Genomic DNA, 10,948 nt, shown 5'->3' with positions numbered 1-10,948 from the left:
GTTAAAAAACTGGAGGAACTAAACTAAAAGGTAAAATCCCTGGATGAACAATATAAGAAACAAACATAATACATAAAGCAGATACATTGGGATATACAGAAAATCAAAACTTCCATTGAAAGTTGTAAAAACCACCTCAATTAAAGTGAAGATAGAATTTCAGACCTTGAAGACAAGATTGCAGCCAGTGAATAGGAAAGGAAAGATCTTTTAAAAATAATAAGGAATCGGGATATAACAATCCAACAGCTGAAAGATTATGCAAAGAAAAACAACATAAGATTGATAGGGATAAATGAAAAAGAAGGGGGCAACATAAAGGATGTCAAGAGTACATTTAGAGAAGTAATAGCTGAAAATTTCCCAAACATGAGATTGGAAACTGATATCAGGATCAGAGAAGCATATAGAACTCCAAATAGCCATAACCAAAATAAAACCACACCCAGATGTATAATAATCACCATCCCAGGAATCCAACATAATAATAGAGTATTAAAAGCTGTCAGAGAGAAAAGACAGATCACCTATAAAGGAAAACCTATCAGAATCACAGCAGAATTCTCAACACAAAAATAAAGTCAAGAAGAGCATGGAGTGAAGTATTTCAGATCCTAAAGGAAAATGATTTCCAACCTAGACTGCTGTACCCTGCAAAACTGTCCTTCAAAATCAATGGAAAAATAAGATACTTCATGACAAAGAACAGCTGGAGAACTTCATGATCACCAAGCCAACCCTGCAAAGAATACTGAAAGACAGTTTAGATACACTTAGGGAAAAAAACCACTAAGCAAAGGAGACAATTAAACAGAATGGAAAGATAAAAATTCAACAGCAGAAAGATAACATGTCAACAATAAACCAATATATAACAGTTATAACCATTGATGTAAATGGTCTCAATGCACCAATTAAAAGAAATAAACTGGCAGAATGGACCAAGAAACAAAATCGAAACATATCCTGTCTGCAAGAAACCCATCTAACCCAAAAGGATATTCACAGACTGAAAGTCAAAGGATGGAAAACAATATTTCATGAAACAGGAACCCCCCAAAAAGCAGGGGTAGCTATTCTATTTACAAACTGTATGAACTTCAAGCTAATAATGGTCAGAAGAGATAAAGAAGTTCATTACATACTGGTTAGGGGAAAACTTCAAGAGGAAGAGAAAACAATCTTAAATATACATGCACCAAATTCCAGAGCACCTAGTTATATAAAGCAAGTATTAACAGAAATGAAAAATCAAACTGTCAGTAACACAATTATAACAGGAGACCTTAACACACCATTGACACCAAGGGACAGATCAACCAGATAGAAAATCAGCATAGAAATAACAGAACTGAGTCACACATGTAAACAAATGGACTTGATATATAAAGAGTGTTCCACCCAACATCAGAATACACATTCTTCTCAGCAGTACATGGGACATTCTCTAAAATAGATCATATATTAGTCCACAGAACATATTTAAATAAAAACAAAAACATTGAAATTATCCCATGTATGTTATTGGATCATAGTGCCATGAAATTAAAAATTAATTATAAAAGATACAGAAAAAATCCCACAAACACATGGAACCTGAATAACAAACTCTTGAGTAATCATTGAGTCACAGGGGAAATCAAAGAAGAAATTAAGCAATACCTACAAGAAAACCAAAACACAATGTGGGATGCAATAAAATCTGTCTTCAGAGGGAAATTTATTGCACTAAGTTCCCACATCGGGAAAACAGAATGAATACAAATAAATAACCTGATGTTACATCTCAAACATCTAGAAAAAGTAGAGCCAGTCAAGCCCAAAGCCAACTGAAGGGTGGAAATTATAAAAATCAGAGCAGAAATTAATCCAATAGAGACTAAGAAAACAATCCAAAGAATCAAAGAATTGGTTCTTTGAAAAAATAAATAAGATCGATAAGCACCTAGCCAACCTTACTTTTAAAAAGGAAGAAAAAGCTCAAATTCATGCAATAAGAAATGAAAAAGGTGAAATCACTACAGACTCTGTAGAAACACAAAAGATCATCAGCACCCATTTTGAAAACCTCGACTCTCATAGGTTTGATAAGACAGAAGAAATAGATAGATTCCTACAAACATATACAGTACCAAAGCTAGGTTAAGAAGATGTAAAATTGCTAAATAACACAATATTAATGAAATCTGTAATGTAAATAAGTCCTTACCTACAAAGAAGAGCCCAGGCCCAGATGGATTCACTGCAGAATTGTACAAGAAATACAAAGAAGACCTAATGCTGACACTCCTCAAACTGTTCAGTGAAATTCAAAGGGAAACAATTCTTCCTAAGTCATTCCTGGAAGCAAATATTACTCTAGTACCAAAACCTGAGAAAGACACAACTAATAAAGAGAACCACAGACCAATCTCCCTAATGAACACAGATGCAAAAATATTCAATAAAATATTGGCAAATAGGGTGCAGCAAATCATCAAGAAGATTATACACCATGAGCAAGTGGGATTCATCCCAGGCATGCAGGGATGGTAAATCAATAAATGTAATCTACCACATCAATAAAGCCAAAACTAAGAATCACATGATCATTTCTATAGATGCAGAAGAAGCTTTTGATAAGGTCCAACACTCATTTATGATAGAAACCTTACAGAAAATTGGAATAGATGGATTTACCTCAATATAATAGAGGCTATCTAAGACAAAACAACAACCAGTATCATACTAAAAGGCCAAAAATTGAAGACCTTTACATTAAAATCAGGCACAAGACAAGGATGTCCCTTATCACCACTCCTATTTAATATAGTACTGGAAATACTAGCCAGAGCAATTTAACAAGAGAGAGAAATATAAGGGGTAAAGATAAGAAAAGAAGAAGTTAAATTGTCATTATTTGCAGATGACATAATACTCTACATAGAAGACCCCCAAAACTCATTGAAAGACTCCTAGATATAATAAATAAATTCAGCAACGTAGCTGGATACAAAATCAATTCTCAAAAATCAATAGCATTTCTGTACACTAACAACAAGATCACAGAGAGAAAAAATAAGAGAAGCCACACCCTTCACATTAGCAACCAAAAAAATGAAATATTTAGGAATTACTCTCATGAAAGAAGTGAAAGACCTATACAAGGAGAATTATAAAACTCAAAAAGAAATTGAAAAACTGAAAAAAGAAATTGAAGAGGATCTCAGAAAGTGGAAAGACATCCCTTGCTCATGGATAGGATGAATAAATATTGTGAAAATGGCCATTCTCCCAAAACTGTTATACAGATTTAATGCAATCCCAATAAAAATACCACCAACACACATTATAGGTCTAGAGAAACCACTCCTCAAATTCATCTGGGACTAGAAGAGACCTAAAATAGCAAGGACAGTTCTAAGCAGCAAAGGCAAAGCAGGAGGCATCACAATCCCTGACTTGAAATCAACTGTAGTAAAATCCACTTGGTACTGGAATAAAAGAGCCAAAGGTCAATGGAATAGATTGCAAGATACAACCACAACTAGAAACACACTCAGCCAAACTTATTTTTGATAAAGGGACCAAACATGTTCACTGGAAGAATGACAGCATCTTTAATAAATGGTGTTGGAAAACCTGGGTTTCCACATGCTGAAAACTAAAACTAGACCCATGCCTATCACCATATACTAAACTAAAATCTAAGTGGATCAAAGATCTGAATATCAAAACAGAAACACTAAATCTATTGGAAGACAAATTGGGTAAAAACCTTGAAGACAGAGGGGTAGGTAGAGAATTCATGAACAGGAATCAAACTGCACGAGAAATATTTCCCAGAATCAATAATTGGGATCGCCTCTTATTAAAAAGTTTTTGCATGTCAAAAGAAATCTCCTGCATAGTGAAAAGAAAACCCACAAACTGGTAAAAAAAATCTTAGTGAACTGTCCCTCAGACAAAGGACTTCTGTCTAAAACACATAAAGAATTAAAAAAAAAAAAAACAGACTCCCAAAATTCAAAGACCCAGTCCAAAAACGGGCATCTGAGATATTCTGGACATCTGTATATTCATACACTTCTCAGTTAAGAAATACAAATGGAAAATAAATACATGAAAAAATGTTCATCACCATTAGTCATTAGAGAAATGCAAATTAAAACCACACTAAGATTTCATCTCACTGCTGAAAAATGGCCAGGATCAAGGAAACCAACAACAACAAATGCTGGAGAGATTGTGGGGAAAAAGGAACTCTCCTGCACTGTTGGTGAGAGTGTAGACTGGTGCAACCATTGTGGAGGTCAGACTGGAGATTTCTCAGAAAGCTGGCTTTGGAAGTCCCATTTGACCCAGCTATCCCACTTCTAGGCATATTCCCAGAAGAACTGAAAACATCATACCACAGTATTACATGTGCACCCATGTTTATAGCAGCACAATTTGTAATAGCCAGATCTTAGAAACAACCTAAGTGTCCATCAACTGAGGAATGGACTAAAAAGTTGTGGTATTTTTATATAACGGAGTACTACTCAGGTGTAAAGAATGATCACATTGAGATATTTATAAATAAATGGAAGCAACCTGAGACCATACTCATAAGCGAAATAAATCAAATTCACATGTATAAATACCGAATAGTTTCCCTAGTGTAAGAAATGGTAAGAATACATAAAAATATGTGGTAAACATGATTCCCCATTATATTGCTTTGAAGCCATATTATGTTCTCAATAATTGGAATGGTTTTACTCTGGGTTGTTTGATTTTATTGTCTGTGATGGTATGAACAGGTATTCTCAAGTAAACAAGACAATATAATAGCTAGTGCTTATATACTATCATCTTGTTTTGAAGTCTCATGAAGCTTTTGTTCTTCTGTCTCCATCCGTTTATCATTCTGTATTTTATTGAATTTTATTATATGTGATAGTATAAAGAAAAAATTTTTATAACAAGGAGATAATGTAGAAACCATTATTTTTCTGTTGTTTGTTGGTTATAAATGCCCTGTAATACTTTCATTCTCTTGAATGGTTTTACACTGTCATGTTGTGTTTGATGCTATGATATACGAAGTTATATGCAAATATTTCAGGAAAGAGACACTATGGTAGCTACTGTTATGTCGGGTTATCTTGTGGTGAAACACTATGTTGCTTAAATTGTTCTGTTCTGACCCGTGTTATTATGTTGTTATGTCCTCTGTTATCTTAATATCCCTTCTCTTAATTTTTAAATAAACAAAATAATCATGCCATATTTAGTCCTAAATATGGAGTTCAAGTATAAATGTTTATGTGAAAAATTATTGTAGTAAAATTTTCATTTGGCAAATCAACCTATTGTAGAAAAATTTTCATGTGGCAAAGCAACCTAAAGCTCTATTTTTGCCAAATGAAACTTAATCCAAAATTATATTAAAACATTGCCCTTGTCTTCAAACTGTTTGGGGTAACAGAATGTTGATATGCCACTTGGTGGATCTCACCAATTAATGCACATTCTTCTCCCCTCTTTTCCTCAGTTATATGTATAATAAGAAACGTGCATTTGTCTGAGGAATTATTTTGTTTGTTACCACTTAATGAATCTAAAAATTTTGAATAAATGTACCTCAGTCTAATCAGACTTTTTATAACCTTTATAACTACATTTAAAACCCTTAAATCCTATTTCTGGATGCCTGCAAGCCTGATTGCTATCATGAAGTAAAAATTTATTACTCTAGGTATTCACTAGCCAAACAAATATAGTTCTTGTTTAGCAAGCATGTACTGTTCCTCAACTCTTTTCTTTTGCAATGCTCTGGCATCCTTAAAATATTTGGAAAGCATAGCTATTATTCATGAATTAAATCAGTATCTAAATGAAAAAAAACTGAATAAAACAGGATTAGAAAATCTGTATCTCAACCTAATAAAAGCCAGCTATGACAAACCAACAGCCAACATCATACTAAAAGGAAAGAAGCTGAAAGTTTACCCTCTAAAACCAAGAACAAGACCAAAATGTTTGCTATCTCAACTTGTTTTCAATATATTTCTCAAAACATTAGCTAGAGCAGTAAGATAAGAGGAAGAGAGAAAGGGTATATGGATAGGAAAAAAGTTAAATTATCATCATTTTTTGGTGGCATGATCTTCTACATTCCAGTCCCCAAAAACTCCACAAAAGATCTTCTAGAATTAGTATCAAAATTTAATAGCATAGCAGGATAAAAAATCAGCACTCAAAAATTAATAGCATTCCTGTACACTCTCAAGGGGGTAATTAGGGAAGTAGTGCCTTGCATGCTAGCACAAATTAAGAAATGAAATACTTAGGAATTAATCTAATCAAGAAAGTGAGAGACTTATACAATGTGAGCTCTGGTATTCTTAAAAAGGAGATTGAACAGGATAGCATAAAATGAAATGATATTCCCTTTTCCTGCAGAGGCAGAAACAATATAGCAAAAATGGTCATATTTTTTAAACTGTTATATAAATTTAATTCCATCCTCATCAAAATACCCACAACATTACATACAGAACTAAAGAAAGCAATTCTAAAATTCATATGGAACCAAAAGTGACCTACAATAGTAAAAGAATTTCTGGACAACAAGGACAAAACATAGAGCATCACAATACCAGACTTCAAGTTATACTACAAAGCTACAGTAATAAAATCTTCATAATATTTTCAAAAAAGAAAAAATATTGTGAATCAGTGGAACAGAATAGAAGATACAGAAACACCTCCAGGCACACTCAGCTACATTATCTTTGTCAAAGTGGCCAAATGCCTTTGGTGGAGGAAATATAGCCACTGTAACAGATGATACTAGTGAAACTAAGTATACACAAACTGGAAGTTTAATCTCGATCCATATCTCTTACCAGGCACTAAATTAAAATCAAAATTGATCAAAGATCTAAACATTAAAACAGAAACAATTATGCTGGAAGAAAAAAATAGTAAAGCTTTTGAAGATTTTATAGGTAGGAAAAGATCTGAACAAAACTCCAGTTGTACAAGACATGTCATAAATGGGATCATATTAAATAAAAAAAAAAAACTTCTGTACAGCAAAGGAAATGACTAACAGAGTGAAGAGATAACCTACTGAATGGGGAAAAACGTTGCCCAGCCACTCCTTAGTCAAAAGACTTTTAACTGGAATACATTTAAAAACTCAAAAAATTAGACCCTGTATATTTAAAGACCCAATCAACAAATATACACCTGAAATCAATAGACACTTCTCAGATTAAAAAAATACAAACAGCCAATAAATAAATGAAAAAATGTTCAGCACCACTGGCCATTAAGAATGCAAATTCAAAAAACCTGAGATTACATTTCACTACAGAAAGAATGGTTACCATCAAGAAATCAAACAATGACAAATGCTGTTGAAGCTGTAGGGAGGAAGGGTCCTTTCTTCATTGTTGCTGGGACTATAAACTGATACAACCACTATGGAAATCAGTATGAATATTCCCCTAAAAAATAAAAATAAAAATTCCATTTGAACCAGCTATTTCCCTACTAGGTATCTTCCTCAGAGTTAAAGACTTCATGTTACACTGTTACATACATATCCATGTTTATAGCAGCACAATTAATAATAGCTAAATCTTGGAAACAGCCTATACATCCTTCAAAAATAAGTGCATAATGAAATGGGATAGAAATCACCCCTTGTTTGAGCTGGAGCAGCCATGTGAGGCTCAGAAAGAGAAACAAGAAGCCAATTCATCCTTCCTGTGAACCAATGGCAGATTGTAGGGTGCAGGAGGCGAAACAGGAAGCCAACTAGCCCTTCCTGTGAACCAGTGGCAGCCATAAGGAGCCTGGGAGTAGAAACAAGAAGCCAGTTTTCCCTTCCTATGAGCCAGAAGCAGCATGCAGTGCCTGGAAGGAGAAATAAGAAGTGAACTTGCCCTTCCTGTGAGCCAGTCAGTGTGCAGGCTGGGGGACGATTCACCCCACCACCACCACCACCTCCCTAAGAAACCAGCTGATTTTGAGGAACAAAGGCTGAGTTGATAGTAGCTGTGATACAAAAACAACTTAATGCTTGTATTATTTGATTGACTTTGAAGGCCTAAAGCCAATATTCTGAGCATCTATTTAGAGGATAACAATATGCAAGATAGTGACTATGGAGAATTTCCTCCTGTCTTGTTTTTGAAATCCAATATTGTTCTCACTGTTTTGTTTTGTTTGTTATATTTTTGTTTTATTCAATGTTCTGTTTTGATTGGTTTTATTCTGTTCTGTTTTGTTTGATTTTATTATGTCTGATGCTATGGGCAATAATTTTGAAGGTAACAAAGAGGCATTATGGTAGCCATTGTTGATTTCCTATTAATTCAGTTTTGAAGTCTTGTATCACTTTCACTGTTTTTCTTTGATTGGCTTTATTCTGTTTTATTTTGTTTCTTTTTATTCTCTTTGAAATAAAATTTAAAGAAAAGAAATGGGATATTTATATACAATGGAGTGCTACTCTGCCATAAAGAAAGATAAACTTGAGTCATTTGTAGGAAAATGGATGCACCTTGAGGCCATAATGTTAAGTGAAGTAACTCAGATATACAAGCTTAAATATCACATAAAAATTATTAAATATATATATATATATATGTATATAACAACATAAAAAAACAGATAACAGGAAAAAAGAGAGAAAATATGCTATAATCTAGTGCAGACAATGAATCTAAAAGTGTACCTTAGTACAACTGACTTACATATGTTTTATATGTTCTTTGGTCTATTAATCTTGTTTTTAATCTGTACATATGATAATTATAAGGCCTTATATGTCAAATAAATGAATCTGATGCTAGAAAAATAAAAAGGGTGGCAAGAAGGGGAAAAATTGAATTGAAATATTGTTATGTAGATGTACAATTCTCCACAGTGAACATAATCATAATGTACTGCAAACAAGCTGTAAAAGAAAGAAAAACTATAATTCTGAGTACTTGAGAATCATAAAGTGAATAAAAGTAAAGCTACATTTATTGCAAATATAATTTATGCCAGGAACTACTACATTTAAGCCATGAAGCAATGCCATAAGATTGTGTATTTCTTGTCACCATTTTACAGACCATAAATCTGACAAGCCAAAGGTATGATCACTTGTCTAAAGTCACAATTATTAAATGGTGAAATAAAAACTCATCCAGAGTGTAACTATAAACTAGATACTAGGACATACAGCCTCTTAGAATACAAGTTCTTTTACTACCTTTTACCCACTCTCAGGAAGCAGGTGGTTTTAAAAAATAAAAAGAAATAGGCTCATTGGAAACATGATAGATTTACTCCAAAATTTTTACACAGGGATAGTGCTGTTTCTTAAAGGAAAAATGTATCAGCAAAAAAGAAGATAGATTAAGAACTAGGCTTGCAATTCAATGTTTAAATCAATATCCTTTCTTAACTAACAGTTAGCTAGTCCCTGATGAGATAAAAGAAATAATCCAAGATAACTTCTGAGCACATCCCTGGAGGATTTCCCCTGCTACTAGGAACTGACAATGAGAATTTGTTCTACAGGTACTTGCAGTTTAGCAAGCAATTTCACATGCATTAAATTTCCACTGAATTGAGAGAATGAATACTATTATCTCTTTAGTTTCATTAACAAAAAATGGGAAAACTGAACAAATGTGTGTCTTGCTTTGTCTTAGGTCATACCAAAAATGATAAACCTAGGTCTTAGGAATCTAATTTCAAGTCAAATGAATATATTTATTTTACCTCCAGAGATCTCCAGTGGCTAAAGCAGTTTTACAAACACTGCTTCAGTAGTCTCTAACTCTTACTTGGAAAATACTCTCATACTTATGCACACACACAGTGCAAAAACATGCAAATACAGTTGGCACATGTGGCCATTGTGGGAAAATTAGGTCAGATATAAAAGTAAGTTTTTATAACTAGAAACTCAAAGGTAATAATTCCCTGCCCTGAGAATATAACACACTACAGGATCTCAAATTTGCCCAAATTTCTCTCAAAAAATTATTTAAGAATCATGTAATATCTTGGTTATAAGAAGACACTAATGGGAAAATGAAAACTAGATAATAAAATCATTTTATTGCATTACATTCTATAAGGCTTTTCCTTGACTCCTGTTTTTTGTTTATTTGTTATTTTGTTCTGTTTTGTTTTGTTTTTGACAGTGTATCATGTGTAGTTCAGGCTGACCTTGAACTCACAATTCTCTCACCTCATCCTTGCAAGTGCCTGGCTTGCCTCCTTTTTTATTTGATTTTTAGATTTCCATAAAATAGACCGAACTTATATTATTATCATTATTTTAAAATAAAACACTAAAATTCAGAATGATGGTCTAACATCCAAAAGCCACAAAAATAGTTCACCTTGAAACAGATTAGCAGTTTTTGAAAAATAAAAAATAGCAGCAGATGCTTATCTAATTGACCCCTATTCAGTTTATTGTGGCATCCATGCCTCAATTCCATCCTTATGTGCTCTCCTAGAACTTGTGGAATTACTGTTACACATACTATTGTGGTAACACATTTCATTTTGCTCCCTCTCAAGATTATGAACTTCTTGCTTCAGGATTTATTTGAGTGATTTAAATTTCCCAGAATAAATAAATAAATGTATATATGGAAAATTTTATCAATTACTAATTTTATTTCAATATTATCTGAGAATCTTTACAAAGTTGATTCCTTGATGTTGGTTGAGTTCTGCTTCATAGAATTTATGTTGAATTTTTATAAATTCCCCCTGTGTCCTGGACAGAAATATACTTTCTATAAAGTTTTCTCTAAGGTATCCAATAGATTAAATATTATTTTTTTTTATTTAAGAGGAAAAAGAGAAAAACACAAAACAAACCAAAGCGGCGTAAGGGTACACGCAATACAGAACTACAAAACAAAACAAAACAAAACAAAACAAAAAACCATAA

The sequence above is a fragment of the Cavia porcellus genome, unplaced genomic scaffold, assembly GCF_034190915.1.
Source record: "Cavia porcellus strain 051 isolate PalLab524CR breed Dunkin Hartley unplaced genomic scaffold, mCavPor4.1 scaffold_3, whole genome shotgun sequence".
NCBI classification, from domain to species: Eukaryota; Metazoa; Chordata; class Mammalia; order Rodentia; family Caviidae; genus Cavia; species Cavia porcellus.
Note: the sequence above shows the minus strand (reverse complement) of the source record.